Genomic DNA, 23551 nt, shown 5'->3' with positions numbered 1-23551 from the left:
CTGCAATGACCCTGAGACATTATACCACATACCACAATGCCCGTGATATAGTATACCACACACCGTAATGCCTGACACATTATGACACACACCGCAATGTCCGTGATACATTATGCCACACACTGCAATGACCCTGAGACATTATACCACATATCACAATGCCCGCGATATAGTATACCATACACCGTAATGCCTGTGACACATTATGACACACACCGCAATGTCCGTGATACATTATGCCACACACCGTAATGCCCATTACACATTAAGTTCTACAGTAAGGCTTCTAATTACTTTTAAATTACCTGCTCGTTGTCAGGGGTTTCATGCACTGGGTGTCATGCTCGTTGCCAGGGGTTTCATGCTCTTGGTTCCATGCACGGTGCCAGGGGTTTTCATGCTCAGGGTGTCATGCTCGTTGCCAGGGGTTTCATGCACTGGGTGTCATGCTCGTTGCCAGGTGTTTCATGCACTGGGTGTCATGCTCGTTGCCAGGAGGTAGTCCTTGTTGCTAGGGCTGTGCTCCCAGTGCCACATATGTCCCCAGTACCAGATATTCCCCCACGGTGCCAGGTACTCACGTGCCCCAGTGCCAAATATAGCCCCCATGTGCCAGGTACACATATACCCCCCCAGTGCCACATATGCCCCCAGTGCCAGATATTCCCCCCCAGTGCCACATATGCCCCCAGTGCCAGATATGCCCCCAGTGCCATATATTCCCCCCCAGTGCCAAATATGCCCCCAGTGCCAGATATGCCCCCAGTGCCACATATGTCCCCAGTGCCGGATATTCCCCCCCAGTGCCACATATGCCCCCAGTGCCAGATATTTCCCCCAGTGCCACATATTGCCCCTAGTGCCAGATATCCCCCCCCCAGTGCCACATATGCCCCCAGTGCCAGATATTCCCCCGTGCCATATATGCCCCCAGTGCCAGATATTTCCCCCCCCGTGCCATATATGCCCCCAGTGCCAGACATTCCCCCCCAGTGCCATATATACCCCAGTGCCATATATGCCCCCAGTGCCAGATATTCCCCCCCAGTGCCATATATGCCCCCCAGTGCCATATATGCCCCAGTGCCAGATATTCCCCCCAGTGCCAGATATTCCCCCCGGTGCCATATATGCCCCAGTGCCAGATATTCCCCCCAGTGCCATATATGCCCCCAGTGCCAGATATTTCTTCCCCCGCCGCCGCTTTTTGGAGGGACACGGAGGGCACAGCTCGCCTCTCCTGTGTCCCTCCTGCATCATCTCCGGCGGCCGCGGGTCTAATAGGGGGAAGTGCCGGTTCGTGAGCCAATTAGAGCTCACAGACGGCACTTCCCCCTATTTGACCCGCGGCCGCCGGAGATGATGCAGGAGGGACACAGGGAGGCGCGCGCTGTGCCCTCCGTGTCCCGCCAACAAGCGGCAGGGGGGAAGGAGGCCGCAGACTGACATGCGGACGCTCGTCCGCATGTCTGCTGTAAATCAGTGGCGCCCCCACAGCCCCTCGCCCCCAAGCCACCGCGGGCAGTAGTTACGCCACTGCATGCCGCAGAACGTGGCATTCCATAGAACACCAGTTGACGGCATGAAAAATCTGCAGCAATTTGCTGCCAGAAACGTAACACAACCTGTGTGTAAACACCACCAATAATAGCATAATGTATGCAGGGTATGAATAACGTCAGCAACAAGCCGACTGAAAATAACACAGCATGTGTGTAACCGAAACTGATAACTGCAGATACAGTACGCACTGGGACGGGCGCCCAGCATCCTCTACGGACTAAGAGAAAAGGATTTACCGGTAGGTATTGAAATCCTATTTTCTCATACGTCCTAGAGGATGCTGGGGACTCCAAAAGGACCATGGGGTTTATACCAATGCTCCAGAACGGGCGGGAGAGTGCGGATGACTCTGCAGCACCGATTGACCAACACGAGGTCCTCATCAACCAGGGTATCAAACTTGTAACCCTTGCAAAGGTGTTTGAACCCGACCAAGGAGCCGCTCGGCAAAGCTGTAATACCAAGATCCCTCGGGCAGCCGCCCAGAACGCGCCCACCTTTCTGGTAGAATGGGCCTACACCGATTTTGGAAACGGCAATCCAGCCGTAGAATGAGCCTGCTGTATCGTATCACAGATCCAGCGTGGAATAGTCTGCTTGGTAGCAGGAACCCCAGTCTCGTTGGGAACATACAGGATAAACAAAACTTAGACCACATCGAGATATTTCGATGTCGCCCAGGCGTCAGTAGCCACCGGCACCACACTAAGTTGGATCATGTGAAGCGATGAAACCACTTTTGGCAAGTGAAAGTGCAGACGAGTTCTCAACTCTGCTCTATCTTCATGGAAGATTCAACAGGGCTCTTGTGAGACAAACCGCTAATTCAGAATACCCGCCTTGCGGATGCCAAAACCAACCGCATGACCACTTTTCAAGTGAGGAATTTTCACTCAACCTTATTAAACAATTCAACCAATGAAATTGCAGAAACTGCCACCCACGGTAGGATCCCCTGGTGCCACAGGGGCACAAGGGAAGATTGATGTGCAACACTCCTTTCCACGAACGTTTGAACCTCTGGAAAAGGAGGCTAATTGTTGTAGGAAGAAACCCGATAAGGCTTAAAACTGAACCTTAATCGAGCCCAACTTAAGACCCGCATCCACACGATCTTGTAAGAAAAGAATGGATAAAACGACCCAACTGGAATACTTCCGTAGGAACTTTCTTGGATTCACACCAAGACACATACTTTATCCAAAAATGGCGGTAATGTTGTAACGTAACTTCTTTTCTGCCTGAAGAAGAGTAGGGATGACTTCACTGGGAATACCCCTTTGGGTTGGGATCTGGCGTGCAACCCCTAGGCCATCAATGGAAACCGCGGTACGTCCTGGAACATACTCGGCCCCTGCTGTAACAGATCCTCTCTCAGAGGAAGAGGTCAGAGAACTCCTATGAGTAAGTCCTGAAGATCCGGATACCAGCCCTCCGTGATTAGTCTGGAAGAATGAGGATCACCTGAACCTTTGTTCTTCGTATGATCTTTTAGCATCTTTGGAAAGAGTGGAAGTGGAGGGACCCTCGACCTGGAATAACATCTCTAAATTTTCTTGTCGAGGCGAGACGCCATCTTGTCTAATTGTGGAATTCCCCCAAACTTCTCACTTCTGTGACACCCGCTTGATGAAGACTCCACTCTCCTGACTGGAGAACGTGTCTGCCGAGGAAGTTTGCTTCCCCGTTGTCCACTCTTGGAACGAACATCGCTGACAGAGCGCGTAAACATTTTCGTCGCCCAGCGACAAAGCTTTCTGGCTTCTGACATTTCTTCCCTGGTCTTTGTTTGTAGAAAACCGTTATAAACGGCCCCTAACTTCAGATCGGTATCGTGGTGACAAGTATCATAACTTGACCCTTGTCCTTGGTGAGAATTGCGCCGCTACCACAGGAGTGATATTCTGGTCTTGAAACCATGATTATCCCAGGTGGGAACCGGACCACTTGTCCAACAGGTCCCGCTAACACTCTGGCATGCAAGCTGCCCACTGAATGGCCTCGTAGGCCGCAACCTTCTTTTCCAGTAACTGGATGTATTGAAGGATTGACCCTGTTGCAGGTCTGACCAGACTCTGAATCCTCAGAGCTTTTTTCACTGGAAGCAAATAATATTTCCCAAGCCGACCACTATGTCGTTGGAACCAACAGGGATTTTGGCAAGTTCTGCTGTCGAAGAACTGTCAGGTAAAAACAACGTTTTTCACCATTTTGCTTCTTGATCCCTCCGTAATCCGGAGAGCGATCCAGTACAGAATAATTATGTCTCCTTCCTATCAAAGGAAACCCATCATACCGCCATTACTCTGGTGAATTGGCAACGACAATCCTGAATCACAAACCTCAGGTATGGCTAATGCGAAAGAAACCGTAATTAGGCCTCCTTTCTCCATTTTCAGAGTAGAGAAACCTGCCATGAGAGAATACCTCATGGATTTTAAGTAGGAAATTTGAGATTTCAGATATAGGATTTGGTTTGACCGAGCCGTCCGGCCTCGGAAGCACGAAAAAGCTTGAATAACAGCTTCTCCTCTTTTTTTTTTGTGTGACCGGGACAACAGGACAATGACCTGATCCTGACGCAACTCTTGTATTGCGTCACTTACTACCTCCCTGTCCAGAGGAGAATCGGTAAAGTCTATTTGAAAAAATCAGTGAGGGGAAACGTCTGAAAAAACTCCCGTATGTCCCACTAGGGACTCTATCCTTAACTCACTGGTCCACGTCCTTTCCAGGGCTGACTGAAGAGTTTTAGACGTGGTCCCACCGGTGTGGGCTCCCGCAAGAGACCCAACGTCCTGCGGTGGACGTGGCAGAAAACATAGGACGAGTTCTGCCTGTGAACTTGAAAAAGGTAGCTGACCTCCTACCTCTTTCAACCTTCCTCTACCTGCAAAGAAAAAAGGGGAAACCTTATCCATTCGGTCGAAATGACTGCATCCTACAATAATGCGTCCCCAACCGTAGTGAGGTATCCTAGGGCAAGAAGGTAGACTTACCAGTGGTATCTGCCGCGAACATATTAACAAAGCCATCACCAAACCAGGCTTCACCTTCAAGAGACTCCGCTTCTTCTGGGAGTCAGCACCAGCATCCCCTTGGTGAATCCACAATGCCCTCGTAGGCGAGACCGCCATGGAATTGGCCCGCGAACCCAAAAGTTCCAAATGCCTTGTAGTCGCACGGTAGTATGCTACACTGTTCTAGATATGACCCAACTGAAGGAGCATCCCATCTCTTCCCATGGTAATTATATATATGTATAATCAATGTATATAATTAAAATATCACTTAGCTTCCTCTATACGATCCTTTGTGACAGGGCCCCGTGCAGAAACAGGGGTTGACTCTCACTTTATTCTATCCACGGCGGGAAAAGAATAAACACTCGGACTCCTCGTGAGGATTTGAAACCATCTCGTCACGGCTGACCTAGAGCTTTTTGAACAGAACGACCAGCACATGAGAAGGAATAACTTTACTTCAGCATTCATTATAAAATGTAATATGAATATACACATTTAAATACACATATACACACATATATATATATATATATATATATATATATATAGATGTATCTCATATATATTTTTGACAGGAACAGCAGGGTCCCTAGTGACGTTAATACGTTCTTAACGTGTATGAAACATGTATTGAATGCCGATGTTGTGGATCTAATCAGGAAACATCATGGTCGACATAATAAATAGTATTCGTGTCGATATCAGGGAGTAGTAACTGGGCAAAATAAAATTTTTGCGACCCCGAGGGGTCTGAGGGAAATATATTCTCAATATTACGCCCTCCACAAAAATTACTACGTCTGTGTTCGAGCCACAGATCTATGCAACCGTACCATACATCTATCTATATATACATACAGATATAGCTTTCTGAATGCATCACATTATTATGTCAATTTCTACCCAGTCAGATTTGTTGGTGCCGACAGGGTCACCCACCCACGTCTGTGTCTCCCATATAGTTTTCTCGTGGAAAAGCATACATCTACTGACATGTGGACACTTATTTACATGAACAAAGTACCAACAGACGTCGGCGGTGCCGACTGAGACATTCCCATAGCCGTTTTTGTGGCAGAGTACTCAGCCTCAGACATGCCGACACACATGTACTAAACACCCACCGACATTACACTGACTATTTTGTGTCAGGGAAACACAGAAGATGTTTACCAGCTCTTTTACACCGTGCTCCCTATCTATTGTGCTTTACTTTTCACATATATTGCACCAAAACACTGTGCCCTCCCCCCGTTTTCCACTGTGACCTGTTCAGCAGTGCTTTGGCAGGGCCAGCGTCTGTGAGGAGAAAATGGCACTGGTTAGAGCTGTGAGGGCTAAGCCATGCCCCCTCAATGGCGCGCTTCAGCCCCGCTATTTTCTAGACATATATACTGGTGGGGGTCTGTATACAGTGCCTATGCACTGTATACCTCTTTTGCCAGGATAGATAGTGAGGTTTTATTGCTGCCCAGGTCGCCCCCCCCCTGCGCCCTTGTAGTGCCGCTTGTGTGTGGGAGCAATGGCGCGCAGCACGACCGCTGCGCGGTACCTCAGAGACCGTGAAGTCTTCTGCCGTCTTAACTGAAGTCTTCTTTCTTCTTTTACTCACCCGGCTTCTTTCTTCTGGCTCTGTGAGGGGGACGACAGCGCGGCTCCGGGAACGAGCAGCTAGGCTATACCAAGTGATCAGACCCTCTGGAGCTAATGGTGTCCAGTAGCCTAAGAAGCAGAGCCTGTAAACTCACAGAAGTAGGTCTGCTTCTCTCCCCTCAGTCCCACAATGCAGGGAGCCTGTTGCCAGCAGGTCTCCCTGAAAATAATAAACCTAACATAAGTCTTTTCCGAGAAACTCAGGAGAGCTCCTCAGTGTGTGACCAGTCTCTCTGGGCACAGAATCTAACTGGAGTCTGGAGGAGGGGCATAGAGGGAGGAGCCAGATCACACCCCTTTTAAAGTCTTAAAGTGCCCATGTCTCCTGCGGATCCCGTCTATACCCCATGATCCTTTTGGAGTCCCCAGCATCCTCTAGGACGTATAAGAAAATACGTTTGGGAGGCACTTATAGCAGTGCCTCCCGTTGACAATGGGAACGGGGATTGAGCCAAGCACTGGGCTGTAAAAGCCCATTGAAATAAGGGAATAAAGCGGCACCTATAGAAGTGCCTCGCTGACAGGGACGTGCTTTCAGCCCACATCAAAGCACATCCCTGTCAGCAAGGCTGGATCCGCTGGTCCAATCACCCAAATTAGGCGGCGGGACAGTAAGATCCCCTCTCTTCATTACCCCCCCTTACTCCATTCTCACCTGCTGCTGGCGGTGGGAGCGTCCCGCGCCCGGCCGGCGATCATCCCTGGGACCCTGTGTACTCGCAGCAGGCAGTACCAGGAAGGGGGGAGCCAAGTGCAGCGGCGGCCCGGAGCCAACGGGCCCAGAGCTGGAGGTGCTCGTCCAGTCAGCAGCAACACCGGGTATCTGTCTCCTGAGGAGCCGCGTCCGGCGGGCTCTTTCAAGTGGAAGAGGGGAGTGCAGGGATAGTCGTGAACCGCTGCATCTCGAACAGCTGGCCACGATCCTGAGGTGCCTGTGGTGAGTACAGCACGCCTGTTCCTCCCCGCAGCGCAGACAGGGAACGAAGCACCAGCGGCCATCACCCCCTCCCGCCTCCCTTTCCCCACTACGTGCTGAGCGCATACACGGAGAAGGGGTTGCAGGGTGCAGCAGCACTTCTGTGAGGGCTGATGACGTCTCTCCCAGCTGCTACATAATGTGAAAAAAACAGGACGCTGCTGCCTAATGTGAAATAAGGGAACTCTGCCTGCCTAATGTGTAACAAAAGGGGCTCTGTTGCTGTAATGTGTAAAAAGGGGGACTCTGCCTGCCGTAATGTGTAAAAAGGGGGACTCTGCCTGTCGTAATCTGTAAAAGGGGGCTCTACCTGCCTACTGTCAGTACCAGCCCACACCCATGTACTCTAATGTATCTGCTGTTCCTAAAAAGTTAGCTGAGGCTTGTGTTCTTGTGCTGCTGGGGATGTACTGGAGAAGCCAGTGCCTCCCCAGCCATTGACCTCACCGCACGTCACTGCATCACAGTGCAGCATCGGACTTCCAGTCACTGAGGAGCTGTCATTCTGGTGTCAACCCTTGGAAGAGTGACACCCGGGTGTAGTCCACACCCCCTTGTGACACCTCTGACAGCAGGTGACCTAGAGGTCTGTATACACAAACAGATTCACACAATCTATGTAGCAGGTTAGCCTGTGATTGGCTGGTGATGTCACAGTGGGAGTGCAGTCACACAGTCTATGTAGCAAATTACTGTGAGATTGGATGGTGAGGTCACAGAGAGCAATTTAATTATTGCCAATGTGTGGACTCAATGTTATTTTGCGTACATCCCAAAGAAACATGGTAACCCAACAATGGCCCTCATTCCGAGTTGTTCGCTCGCTAGCTGCTTTTAGCAGCATTGCACACGCTAAGCCGCCGCCCTCTGGGAGTGTATCTTAGCATAGCAGAATTGCGAACGAAAGATTAGCAGAATTGCGAATAGAAATTTCTTAGCAGTTTCTGAGTAGCTCGAGACTTACTCAGCCATTGCGATAAGTTCAGTCAGTTTCGTTCCTGGTTTGACGTCACAAACACACCCAGCGTTCGCCCAGACACTCCCCCGTTTCTCGAGCCACTCCCGCGTTTTTCCCAGAAACGCCAGCGTTTTTTCGCACACGCCCAGAAAACGGCAAGTTTCCGCTCAGAAACACCCACTTCCTGTCAATCACAGTGCGATCACCAGAACGATGGAAAAACCTTGTTATGCCGTGAGTAAAATACCTAACTTTTGTGTAAAATAACTAAGCGCATGCGCAGTAAGCGACTAATCGCAATATAGCGAAAATCGGCAACGAGCGAACAACTCGGAATGACCCCCATTGTACATTTTGGTGCTCACATTTATGGAGTGCGAGGTAAAATTGTAAAAATGGCAATGTTGTTGGTCATGAATTGCCGGTGTTCCAGCCATTTCCCTGGCAACTTGTGGACATTGTTTTTAATTTCCCCACACAGTCTATGTATTATGACAATGTCTATAATATTTGTCCTATTAAAAACACGTTAAAGGTTAAAGAACACAGTACGCAATTGGCGCAAAAGGTACCGCAAGGGTATGTGCAGACGCTGTGCACAGGGTGTGAACACAGGCATTGCAGATACTTACAGAATTAAACTAGAATAACTATACCTTAAGGAATGTACTTATACTGTAAACCTCTGTGTAGTGGTAGAGTGTAGATGCAACACAGTGTAACCTTATTAACTTCAAAGCTGTTTGAGCGTCACCGACGCTCTGAGAATACTTAACACTATAAGAAATACACAGATACCGTGCTTAGGGTCCAACGCCTTATATATATATTATGAATGTTATACTTGCAAAAGAATTAATACAATACAAGTCATACACTACAATATAACATAGACTAACTAACCAGATAACTACACGGGAAATACAATACAATACAATTACGTTTTAAGGGAAAATAAGAGAGAAAGAGGAGAAGAGAGAGAGATATGGCTCACAATAACAGTAAGATCAATATGATTGCGGAGAAAACTTACACATGTGAGGAACAATCGCTGCGCAGTTAGTCAATGCTGAGAATCTTTGTGGAGAAAATACTTGACCTTACCCATACTGGCTGTCCCTATATACACACAACCCTACAATACCGCATGGGACAGAAGCTAGACTCCATTTTGGGAAAGCTCCCATGATTCCAAAGACTGCACCACATGGTTGAAAGGGGGAGGGGAAAATACCCAACAGCAGCCATTTTAGATTTGCAGGTCCAAACACATGGCACTCTCTGCTACACCACAATCACATAGCAGAAGACACAAGACTCCATTTTATTCCAAAATGTCCAAGCCTCAGAACAATGCATATGTTCTGATTTTACAATTCCAAACCATCTAAATCACCTTTCACAATTTCAATCCACCTTCCTAGAACCATCTTATTCAATTTCACATTCCAAACAACTTCCTAGAACCATCTTATTCAATTTCACATTGCAAACAACTTCAGTATCTCAATAACCAGAGCATATTCATCACAAGACCAGATCACAATGTAACCACACATATCAGCCTGCCATTGCTACCAGCACATGTTCAAACGTAACTGCATGGTGGTATTTATGATTAACAAGATATATTATAACTAACCAGCACAATCTATTTTAAATCACCATAGGCAAACAAATACCACAAATACTATGCTACAGATTGTCTACTGTTCCAATTCATCACAGACTTCACAGAGTATCAACACAAACACCCAACAATCACACAACCAAGTTACAATATCCTATTTAAACCAGCACCATTGACCTTAAAGCAATCTGTCTATATTTCCTTATCTAGCCATGTGAATTCAATACTTAGCCTTTAGTTTGGAGGTCAGTCCTGGGGATGTAGCCGCCATGCTGCTGGGTGCCAGGTAGTTGTGTGAGTGAGTGAGCCCTGTGATTTCCAGTGGATAATATCATACCTGCATTCCAGCTGTGGGGGTGTGTCAACAACAAGATGTGTGTGTCCCTCACAGCATGTGAGCCAGCTGCATCAGTGGCCTTGGTTATGCAAAACAATGGGTGATGACCAACACATTCCTGTCTTGTGGGAAGCTATTGTTTGGCGAATACTATCTCACTGTCCACTCTCAGTTGAGACAATGACATCTCAGCAATCATTCTTCTGGAGACAAATCCAGCCCCATTTGTAAACACAGGTGTTGGCCCTCCTCATTGAGTCTCAAAGCTCAGTGTAATTAAAGGCTATTGTACTCCGTCTGCAGGAAAGATACTGATTTGGAATACAATTAATCTTCAATTACTATTCCTGTGCTTACCTATGCATATGAAGATGTGAAGCCCTCCCAACATGCAAACTATTGTTTGGGGAATCTCTAAGGTCAAAGAGCCATTTGAGACCCACTGATACCTGCTGGACTCAGGGGAATATTAACTTATAAAATCCATTATTTTGATTAAATATGTAGCGTGCACACGCATGAGGTGCATATATGGCAACGTGCAGCGTGATATTTTTCTGACTTTGACAGTCCACCCTTTGGCAGTCAACAATAACTGCCACCTTCTAAAACATTTCAAAAAGAGAAAAATATATGTCAGGGGTTAATACATTTCCATGGTTGGGTAAGGGAGGAGAGAGGAGAAGGTGTGAAGAGGGTATGACCTAGTGAGATAGCAGAAGCATGTGTGTATGAATCCATGTTTGGGGGGTCATGTATCATCGTGCCGTACGTGTTGTAAATCAAGCTTCGAGGTATTGCGAAGTATACATTTGAATTCCTTCTTATCCCGTATTAAGGGTCTGTGGATGGGCTGTCAAACTCTACCGAGCTCTTTTTCGGCTGTGGTTGTAACAAAATGGGGGAGCACATTTTAGTTGATGATACATGAATGGGGGAGGTATGTGATTGCTGATATCTGTGCCTGTATTCCCTATCGACTATGTGTGTCACTACCTGAGGGTTGTAGAAATGAAGATAAAGAACACTTATGGTAAATGCAGTGGTATTCTATGTCGGGTTAATGTACATTTGTCGGTTGAAGTCTTGTTCGGTGTCTGTTGATTGCAGTCTTCTTTGTGCTTTTGCCCATAAGGTGCGAGCAGAAAGCTTTGTCAATGTCCATAGATTTACAAAAGTGTTGGGCTAGCGTAATTTTAAAATTTCTAGGGAAACTGGGGATCTATGGCATAGTTCATCAAATATCTGTGTATAAGGTTGTCAAAACTTCTTCTTTAATCCATCAGTTGTCTGTATATCGGCTCATCAAATTCCTCGTCCAAGTGGGTCTTTTTACCTTGGAGGAAAACGGAAAAACAGGTGAAAGAAACGGACCGTATAATCGCATTTTCATCACATCACTGTTTCTACAGTTGGGTCATAAATCAAATCTATTGGAATTACAATTTCCTCACTCCTTAGACTCATTACCTCAGGTAGTACTTTTCCAATATAACACAATCCTTCAGAGTTTGGGGCAAGCCACTTTATACGCCTTCCTCCCGCATATGAAATATGCATCATCGGGGAGAACATATGGGACGGAGTAGGACATTACCATATTACACATCTTCCATGTGAACTCTCCTAACCCTAATTCTCCCATCTGTTTAGTACACCTATCAGTTTGTACGATCTGTGCACTGTATCCTAGTGATACCTCTCCAACTCTCGTGATCCTATTTCCTAGGGTATACCTATATCGGAAAGATTTTCCTCTACTGGCTATGTGGCGTATAAGCTCTGTATCTGTCGGCATTCTATCTGCTCTATATGAAAAGGTCATGGTTTGGTTACTCCATGACACTTCCCAATTTCCCGGCTTTCGGGGATTGGAAATGTTAAAACATATGAGGGATCTATCCACATGATATTGGTGGCGCTTCAAACTAGGAGGACTGGAGATATTAAACCTCCTGTCCACCGGCCTCCCACCACTTAGCTCAAGTACCTCCCCTATCGTTAAAGGAAATGGTACTAGTCCTGATTTGCTTTGACCTTGAGGTACTTGAGAGCATACCCAACAATCTGTTTGATTTAGCACACTACCCACTAAGGAGTGATAGTCACTCAAGGGATGCCGGTCCATGTGGATATTAAAACTGGATTGGCATTTCTTGATGCATCCATCCTCAACTACATTGTCACAGAGCCTACAGATACAGTTTTCTTCAGCTAACAATCCTTCACAATTCCTTCTATGGTCAATGCTATCGGATCGTTTTCTGATACTCGCCTTTGCTTGTTGATTATGTTGTTCTCGGAAAACTACGCCTCCATCTCTGTCATCAGAACCCATTCCAGAACCTCTCTCGACCTCCATGGTACTCTCGCCGGAACAGACTGCTCTGGTCAACGTCATGGTCAACAGGAAAATCCATATCACAGTCTCTTGTGGCAAGTCCATCTTACAGGAGGAGAAAAGAAGAAATTTGTAATGGGGTACAGAAAAACAGTTTGAGGGGGAGAGAAACTTGTTACGATAATTAAGTTCTCTAGTCTTGTTGTTCTTCTTTTTCTGCTGTCATCTCAAAGGTGCTGTCTCTCAGTCTTCCAAACGAACATTCCGGTGATGCAATATTTCTTCCAAACCAGCGATCTTTCTGTAAGGAGCAAAAATCTTGCATTACCATTTGTCTAGCTGATGTATGACATACCATCTTTAAACCATGAAAACATGAGTGAGAAGAGAGGAAAATAAAAAAACAAAAGAGAGAGAACAATTCATATGTATATATATATATTACATAAATCAACAATAACCAGCAATAGGAAAAGAGAAAAAAACATTTTTCGAACATTTTTTTTTTAAACATTGTCAGATCATCAGGCTGTCATATCTACATGTCCAATGGTTTCCTTGCGCAGTCCCTCCCCACCAGCACCTGCATTACTCCACTGTCTGTATCTGGCCAGGATACATTGATGCGGATAGGTCATGCTGGGGTTTGGTAGACTTCTGCAAAGACCAAGCGGATATGCAATGTTTGAGTCCTTACTAATAATCGTCAGAGATGGGGAGAGAGAGAGAAAAAAAACATTTTTCACAAATACATTTACAACGTTTCACCTTGTCATTCCTGTGTCTTCAGTGAATGACCTCCCAATTTATTAACCGTAACCTCAGGCTTACCATCAGTCCTAATGATCACCTTTCCTGACTACATATCATGGGTGTGGCCCAAAATTCTTCCTAAAAGATCCCTGATTATAATTGTGTGTGTTATAATTTTGCTCATTTCTTGGTCTAGGGGGTCTGACTTTATGTGGGTTGCTGGCATAATGCCCTTCTCTTCTACAATGATAACAAATCCTTGGCTTTCTCCATGTGCTAGGGGCCTGGGGTTCCGGTCGACTTGATGCCTCCTCTAGTGCTTGGATGCTCAGTACCATCAACCGCTCTCCCTGTGCTTCCCTGGTTCTTTGGATATTTTGGTCATGCTCGATAGCGGACTCTCTTAATGCAGCCACCGAGATACCTCTCCAATGAGGTATAGAGGTTTGTACCCTAATTTTTAGTGTGTCTTTTAAGCTGTCCATTAATACAGACACAGCTACCTCTCTGTGGTGTACGTTAGTTTCAATGTCATCTATACCAGTGTACCTAGCCATATCCTGCAGAGCCCGGTGAAAATACTCTGATGCGGATTCACCTTCTTTTTGTTTTATTGTAAAGATTTTATTCCACTTTACTACTGCAGGAAAATATTCTTTCAACTGTAGATTGATTCTTTTTACATTATCTTGGTTATACTTGTCTGTTAGTGGTACTTCCTCATCTAGCTTACAATCAGCGATAAATTTCAATGAATCAACATCGGGGGGTAAACATGCCCTCAAAACTGTCCTCCAATCTTTGTTATTTGGCTCTGCAGTGTTTCCTAGCACTCTAATGTATTTTTGACAAGCAACTAAGTCTTTCCTGGGATCAGGAAATTCAGACAGAATTGTTCTTAATTCTGTTCGGGAAAAGGGGCAGTACATGGCGATGTTCCTGACAGGAGTGACTCCTGAAGAGTCAGTTTTCCCATTTGGTACTGCAATTACCCTGACAGGATTAAGTCCAGTAACGTCATTCTGAATTGATTCCACGATATGAGGTACATTTGTTTGTGCGTGATGTATAATACCATACGTACCTGTGGACACGACCTCACCTGACCCTCCGTTAGGGGGTTTGATTACAGTCTTTACCGATTTGGTCGCGTCCACCTGGATGTCTTGTGTGATGGCTGCTGGAAAAGGCTCCGACATTGTGCTGGGCTCACTTTCTTGTTGGTGTTCCTGAGGAAAGTTTAACAAGGGGTGCGACTTGCATGGGTTAATAGTTGTCCATTTAACACTTTCATTTTTATAAACCTTATTACGTTTGTTACATTCATTCTTAATATAGTTACTAAGTGCACTTTTATCGCACCCCATTGTGCCTTTCTCCGCAACCATAATCCTCTCCATTGCCATGTCTCTCCTCTCAAGATGAAAGTTAGGTATGTAAGTTACATTTCTTTGCATGTCACTTTCCTGTAGCCATATCTGCAAACAATCATCATGTTTAACTCGTTGTTTCCAGGATTTTATGAGACAGATCCTTTGCCTTAAATTATGCAATACCTCTAAGTCAAAACTACCTATCCCGGGAAATGGTGCCTTATCCCCCGCAGTCATTCGTGTCCATTCATCACAAAAGGTCTCAGTGTGGGGACCATACCTCCTCCACATTACTAACCGAGCAGACCCTCGGGGTCTGCAAGCCTCTGCAGTCTGAACCCTGACTGCTGAACGTCCCTGTGTTGTGCACTTGGCTTCCATTGTGGACCTTACACAGAAAAACTTCCTAAAATGCACCAAACACAGTCTACGGTGGGAGTTTTCCAAGCTCTTCCACCAGCTTCTTCTGCTCCGGGTATCTCCGGTCCGCCTTCTAGCAGACACGTGTAACCGTTGCAGGCCCTATCTCTAGAGATTTTCCTGTGACCAGTGAAAATTCCCTTCCTTTTTCTTTACACAAATCACGCTTGCATGTGCTTCCCACAACACGTATGAGGGCAATTTACCTCGTATCACGTTGCGTTATTGGTCACACCTACAACCGTGCGGTCCAATCGTACCACTTATAAACACTTGTTGCCCATAAATGGTAGGATCATTGGAGTCTCCCTACTGTGCTCCAAAACAGCCAGAGCGTAATACAACGAAAACTTTATCACACTCTGTTGCACGTTTTCACTCAGACCGTGCTCATCACGTTCCACCAAAGATCACCCAGATCACTCAGTTCACAAAGCGGGATTCAATATACTCATACCGTTTTCAACCCACTATCATTCTTATAGTTTTCTGATCAGAAAAATCATTTCCCGTAGTCTGATAGCTGTCCCCAGAGGCATTACAGTAAAGTAAGGTATTTAAACTAAGTTTTGGAAAAACTGAAATCAATTTGTGCTATTATCACGTGGCTATGCTATACCGCCCCCACTAAAACAATGCTATTGTGCGATTTGAGTTTCGGTGGGCGTACCCAGACGCTCCGTTGCGTAATATACGCTGCGTGCGTCGGCCTTTGGGTTGTGTTCGCGAGTCTCAGCCTTTTGTTAGAGACACGTGTACGCTGGCCACAAAATACAATTAGCACGTTTATTAATGTAGATGATTCTTTTAACTGTAATCATCTACCAAGCCCCACACAGGTCTTTCTTGTATCTCAGGTAAAGCTGTGTGTGTTCTATACCTTAATGTATTACTTTTATACTTTAACTATTTAAATAGCGACAAATCTCTTTTAGCACGTTATCAATGCAAATGGCAAACAGGAAGGTGAGATATGTGAAAGTACACAGATGAAAATGCAATTCTAAATTTAATTTAATAACATACATTGATGTAAGCACACGCATATAGATTTTACATATAAGTACCAATCACTATTACTTATGATTGACTATGATATGGACTAAACAAATGCATAAAAAAAAAACTCATTAAATGATGATTTCTTTTTGACAATGGATGGCTGATTATTTCCTGAGTCAACTGAAAATCAGCCGTTCAAATTTTTTTATTTATTTATTTTTTTTACCTTCCCAAAATGGCCGCTGCTTCTCCCCCATCCATGAGGTTTACACAAAATGGGGGACAGATTTTTGTCACAAAGAAAAATCATCATGCCAGCCCCTTTTAGTTATCACGCTATGCAGAGCGATTAAAAATAATTTTAAACCTATTTAAACAGACAAACCATCCAATTTGCGTGTACAGTTGGCACCAAATCGAAATAAAAACCAGATTTACAAAGACAATAACGTACTGTTCTTACCTTCCAGTTCCCGAATTCCCTCAGCACTCCTTACCAAGTGAAGCAGGCGCTTATCTGGTCAGCACTGCAGTATCCCCGACCTCCAAACGGTTTAACGAGGGATACTACCTTCCACTCTTTGCTGACCGATAATGTCTGCTGAAGTTACCTAGTGCAGATATGTGAAGACCGGAGGAGCTCCCCAATTGACAATGTCTATAATATTTGTCCTATTAAAAACACGTTAAAGGTTAAAGAACACAGTACGCAATTGGCGCAAAAGGTACCGCAAGGGTATGTGCAGACGCTGTGCACAGGGTGTGAACACAGGCATTGCAGATACTTACAGAATTAAACTAGAATAACTATACCTTAAGGAATGTACTTATACTGTAAACCTCTGTGTAGTGGTAGAGTGTAGATGCAACACAGTGTAACCTTATTAACTTCAAAGCTGTTTGAGCGTCACCGACGCTCTGAGAATACTTAACACTATAAGAAATACACAGATACCGTGCTTAGGGTCCAACGCCTTATATATATATTATGAATGTTATACTTGCAAAAGAATTAATACAATACAAGTCATACACTACAATATAACATAGACTAACTAACCAACCAACCAGATAACTACACGGGAAATACAATACAATACAATTACGTTTTAAGGGAAAATAAGAGAGAAAGAGGAGAAGAGAGAGAGAGAGAGATATGGCTCACAATAACAGTAAGATCAATATGATTGCGGAGAAAACTTACACATGTGAGGAACAATCGCTGCGCAGTTAGTCAATGCTGAGAATCTTTGTGGAGAAAATACTTGACCTTACCCATACTGGCTGTCCCTATATACACAACCCTACAATACCGCATGGGACAGAAGCTAGACTCCATTTTGGGAAAGCTCCCATGATTCCAAAGACTGCACCACATGGTTGAAAGGGGGAGGGGAAAATACCCAACAGCAGCCATTTTAGATTTGCAGGTCCAAACACATGGCACTCTCTGCTACACCACAATCACATAGCAGAAGACACAAGACTCCATTTTATTCCAAAATGTCCAAGCCTCAGAACAATGCATATGTTCTGATTTTACAATTCCAAACCATCTAAATCACCTTTCACAATTTCAATCCAACTTCCTAGAACCATCTTATTCAATTTCACATTCCAAACAACTTCCTAGAACCATCTTATTCAATTTCACATTCCAAACAACTTCAGTATCTCAATAACCAGAGCATATTCATCACAAGACCAGATCACAATGTAACCACACATATCAGCCTGCCATTGCTACCAGCACATGTTCAAACGTAACTGCATGGTGGTATTTATGATTAACAAGATATATTATAACTAACCAGCACAATCTATTTTAAATCACCATAGGCAAACAAATACCACAAATACTATGCTACAGATTGTCTACTGTTCCAATTCATCACAGACTTCACAGAGTATCAACACAAACACCCAACAATCACACAACCAAGTTACAATATCCTATTTAAACCAGCACCATTGACCTTAAAGCAATCTGTCTATATTTCCTTATCTAGCCATGTGAATTCAATACTTAGCCTTTAGTTTGGAGGTCAGTCCTGGGGATGTAGCCGCCATGCTGCTGGGTGCCAGGTAGTTGTGTGAGTGAGTGAGCCCTGTGATTTCCAGTGGATAATATCATACCTGCATTCCAGCTGTGGGGGTGTGTCAACAACAAGATGTGTGTGTCCCTCACAGCATGTGAGCCAGCTGCATCAGTGGCCTTGGTTATGCAAAACAATGGGTGATGACCAACACATTCCTGTCTTGTGGGAAGCTATTGTTTGGCGAATACTATCTCACTGTCCACTCTCAGTTGAGACAATGACATCTCAGCAATCATTCTTCTGGAGACAAATCCAGCCCCATTTGTAAACACAGGTGTTGGCCCTCCTCATTGAGTCTCAAAGCTCAGTGTAATTAAAGGCTATTGTACTCCGTCTGCAGGAAAGATACTGATTTGGAATACAATTAATCTTCAATTACTATTCCTGTGCTTACCTATGCATATGAAGATGTGAAGCCCTCCCAACATGCAAACTATTGTTTGGGGAATCTCTAAGGTCAAAGAGCCATTTGAGACCCACTGATACCTGCTGGACTCAGGGGAATATTAACTTATAAAATCCATTATTTTGATTAAATATGTAGCGTGCACACGCATGAGGTGCATATATGGCAACGTGCAGCGTGATATTTTTCTGACTTTGACAATTATTATTATTATTATCATCATTTACTTTGACATATTACTCAGAGCTGTACATTTAGGGGATCAGGATATAAATACATCACATACAATGATATAAAACAGAAGGAAGAGAGTGTCCTGCCCATAGGAGCTTACAATCGCATAGGTGTGGGGAACAACAGTGGACTCACAATGGCAGCTGGTGGTAAATAAAGTGTGTGTGGTTACTGCAGGGCCAGTGCAAGGTTGCTAGGCACCCTAGGCAAAGCTACATAATACTGCCCCTTCATAAATGTACTAATGCGGGATGAGAATAGGCCATGAGAGGTGCGAGATGCAGTGCCGCAACTTGTACCCTTCACCTTTAATTTAATTCCCCCCTTAAAGTATCCAACATTCTCGGGGGGAGGGGGTACATTACCTTAATACTTGCTGGGAAATCCTATCTTCACTGCTTTCTTCAGTCAGGTTAGCTCTGCTGGTTAATCACTGATCTGCCTGGGCTGTCACTTATACCCCTTTCACATCGCACTGAAAACCCGATACCGACACGGCATATTGCCGTGTCGAAACGGGTCCGTGTGCGATGTGAAAGGTCCAATTGTGAATTAGCGGGTCGCCTGACCCGGTAATTCAACCCGGTAAAAAAGAAGGGTTCTTACCGGGTTGATTACCGGGTCAGGCGCAGTGTGAATGGGAGCCGTTCCGATGCGAATCGCCTCCCATTCACAGCATAGGGAGAGGCGGCGCAGGAGATGAGCTCATCTCCCGGCGCCGCCTCCACCCCCGCCCCTGCTGCTCCCTCCGCTGCTATGGCAACCGACCCGGTATATTGCCGGGTCGGAAAGCCAGCAGAAGAGCGCAAATGCCGGATCCCCCCGGTAAGTACACGTTTGTCTTACCGGGTAGGATCCGGCATTTGCGATGTGAATGCGGTATTATAGGAGGAGCCATAGTGCAGCAGCATTCCACTAGGTGATGGACCTCTGCCATTTAGATAAAAGGCAGGGCCAGTGACAGAAATCATCAAGCCAAGTATACTGATGTCTTCGGGGCCCCCTATCTCAACCCAGCACTCCCACCCATGCACGCCTTCCCCAGAGCACCTATAGCTGATGTGCTGTGGCAGCTGGCAATCATCCGGCATTGCAGCGGTGGTTGCTCAGCTACTTCTAGGCAGCGGGATCCAAACAGGCAGGGACAGAGAAGTGCCAGAGCTGCACGTCATCATGCCCTTTATACTGTATATTTGGGTCTATTTAATGGTGCATCAGGTGTTAACAGCATGAGTCACTGCAGCTGTGGAACTCGGGGGCAGATTTATTAAGCTCGGTGAAGTGATAAAGTGGAAGGTGATAAAGGACCAGCCAATCAGATCCTAACTACCATGTCACAGGCTGGGTTTGAAAAATGACAGTTAGGAGCTGACTGGCTGGTACTTTATCACCTTCCAATTTATCACTTCACCAAGCTTAATAAATCTGCCCCTCGGTCCTGGCTGCAGTGCTTAGCTTGCTGTGTCTACTCAGTGCTGCCTTCCCTGGTATCCCAGCGCTACTGGTTCCCATTACACAGCCCACATCCTCTGGACCTGACATTTCACTGTACACAAAGCGCCAATTGGTGCATTTAAACTTGGTGCCACCGTACTGTATTGTAACAATGGTAGCTGGCTATACCGGTCTCACCAGTATGTGGCAACTCAATTTCTCTTGTTCAGCGCACTGGGGGTAAATCTGATTGTCTGCCTGCAGAGCTGTCGAATCGCTGCTTTGGGAGGCGGTGTTCCTGGTCCCCTTGCAGGCAGCACTGCTCTCGTACATAGTACTGCAGTCCAGGGGCTAAGTCCCGGCTGCAGCGGCCCCCTACAAACCGCCTCCTGGTGCAGCTTGCAAGGCGTTAACACATACATCACCGTAGCCGCCAGAGATGGTGTGGGGCTGCGGCACAGCAAAAAACATTTAAATAAACATTTTTTACACACCTGGTGCTGGTAATACATGCTGACACTGGCACCTAGCAACCCCTAAGCATTTTGGACCTAGACTCAGGGTTCCTTGGTACCTTGTTGCCGGGGCTGACAAAGGGGAGGGGTGTACAGAATGCAATATGGAAAGAAACATGGGGAAGGGAGGAAATAGGAAGGATGGACAAATGTATTATCTGACGCATAGGGCTGCTGTCGTGGGTCCTGCCACCATTAATTACAAAGCAAAGGGTGCAGCACACAGCAATTATTACAAAATATAGGTCCCCCATTGGTGTACATTGTTGGTAGAGATAGCGACTGGACTAATTTCTCCCTGTCTGTGAGGTCTCACTCATGCTGGAAGTGAGGGACAGTCTGCAACTACTTGTCAATATACAAGTGTCTTTAAAGTTGTTTGAATACACTTATAAAGTGGCAAGTACTTTGCACTGTCCCTCACTCCCAGCATGCGATCTGCAAACAGGGAGAGATTAGGTTACTCACTCACTGAAGCAGCCGACAACACAGCCAGTCTCATGTAATGATCTCCATCCTGTAGTAGCCTCACCATGTCTCCGTACAGGTGCCCCCCTCCTTGCACTGCCACTGAGGTCACTTGCCCAGCCTGACCCATCCTCAGGGTGTGTGCAGCAGGGGCGACCCCTTGTGCAGGTGCCACACAGTTATTGCAGTGTATGCATGTTGCGATCATGAAGGGTGGAAAAGAGAGGGGGGGCGGGGTAGGTGAGAATATATGGGGTATGCGACCGCAGCCAGTTTGGGGGGTGTAATTGTGGTTGAGATGGGTTGTAATGTGTGGGATGCAATTGTGGGGGGCAGGTAACATGGGATAAGATCATGGGGGGCTAAATAGAAGGGTGCTGTTGTCGTGGTGCGGGGAGGGAATATGCGGATGCTATCGCAGGGAGAGAGGGGTGGAGGGGTGATTGCAGAGAGAGGATCATACAGTGTTGTAGTTCAAATGTACGGAGAACCTATCACCAGCATGCTGCTTACTTTATCTGCATAAAACCGATGGGTTACACTTACTGTGCTAGCTGGTTACAGTTAAGCGGCCGTGACATCCCTGCTCCTCGTCTTTTAAGGAAGAGGAGCAGCTCAGCTAATGAAAGAATAAAGGAAGCATTCATCTGCAGCGTGCGGCTCCGCCCTCCAGTGGCAGCCGCCCATAGGCAGCTGCCTAAAGCTGCCTAGTGGTGGCACCGGCCCTGGGTTACTGTAAAGCAGCAGCATTATAAGACACAGATAGTAAAGCCGGAATTGGTGACTGGCGTCTCTGTGCAGATACCGGTGCTGTGTACAGCTGGGATGTGTACACATGAAACATTAATCTGCAATTGGAGAGAGACATGTCACTGACTAAACTGTTCTTCACCAATTGTATTAACTGAACCTCTCTCCTACGCTGGAGGAAACTCTCAAACACTGTAGCTCCAAGTTTAATGGCATAAAAAGGAAAGAGCCCCCGACCCCTTGGAATCTGACATCAAATGCTGAGCAATTCGGTCCCACTGCCATCAGTCTGTCATGGACGGTCTTGGACTTTCTGATATATTCTTCTACTTGCAGGTGGACAAAACCATGGAGGTCATTCCGAGTTGTTCGCTCGCAAGCGGATTTTAGCAGATTTGCTCATGCTAAGCCGCTGCCTACTGGGAGTGAATCTTAGCATCTTAAAATTGCGAACGATGTATTCGCAATATTGCGATTACACACCTCGTAGCAGTTTCTGAGTAGCTTCAGACTTACTCGGCATCTGCGATCATTTCACTGCTTGTCGTTCCTGGTTTGACGTCACAAACACACCCAGCGTTCGCCCAGACACTCCCCCGTTTCTCCGGCCACTCCTGCGTTTTTTCCGGAAACGGTAGCGTTTTTTCCCACACGCCCATAAAACGGCCTGTTTCCGCCCAGTAACACCCATTTCCTGTCAATCACATTACGATCGCCAGAACGATGAAAAAGCCGTGAGTAAAATTACTAAGTGCATAGCAAATTTACTTGGCGCAGTGGCAGTGCGAACATTGCGCATGCGCATTAAGCGGAAAATCGCTGCGATGCGAAGATTTTTACCGAGCGAACAACTCGGAATGAGGGCCCATGTTCTGACACAAAGAGTAGAAATATATATAACCCTTTGGAATTTCCTGGATTTGTGCATAAATTGGTAATAAAATGTGTTCTGATCTTCATCTAAGTCACAACAAACAGACACGGTCTGCTGAAACTAATACCACACAAACAATTATATGTTCTCATATTTTTATTGAACACACCATGTAAACATTCACAGTACAGGATGGACAAAGTATGTGAACCCTTGGATTTAATAACTGGTTGACCCTGCTTTGGCAGCAATAACTTCAACCAAACGTTCCCTATAGTTGCATATCAGACCTGCACAACGTTCAGGGGGAATTTTGGACCATTCCTCTTTACAAAACTGTTTCAGCTCAGCAATAGTCTTAGGCTGTCTGGTGTGAATCGCTCTCTTGAGGTCATGCCACAGCATCTCAATCGGGTTGAGGTCAGGACTCTGATTGGGCCACTCCAGAAGGCGTATTTTCTTCTGTTGAAGCCATTCTGTTGTTGATCTAATTCTGTGCTTTGGGTCGTTGTCCTGTTGCGTCACCCATTTTCTGTTGAGCTTCAATTGGTAGACAGATGGCCTTAAGTTCTCCTGCAAAAGGTCTTGATAAACTTGGGAATTCATTTTTCCGTCAATGATAGCAATCTGTCCAGGCACTGAGGCAGCAAAGCAGCCCCAAACCATGATGCCCCCTTGATAAAGCTAACTATTTATCTTATAACATTCACTATAAATGGGTAAGAGACTCAGTACGCAA

The sequence above is a fragment of the Pseudophryne corroboree genome, chromosome 11 (assembly GCF_028390025.1).
Source record: "Pseudophryne corroboree isolate aPseCor3 chromosome 11, aPseCor3.hap2, whole genome shotgun sequence".
Classification (NCBI taxonomy): Eukaryota; Metazoa; Chordata; class Amphibia; order Anura; family Myobatrachidae; genus Pseudophryne; species Pseudophryne corroboree.
This window is presented reverse-complemented; position numbering follows the sequence as displayed.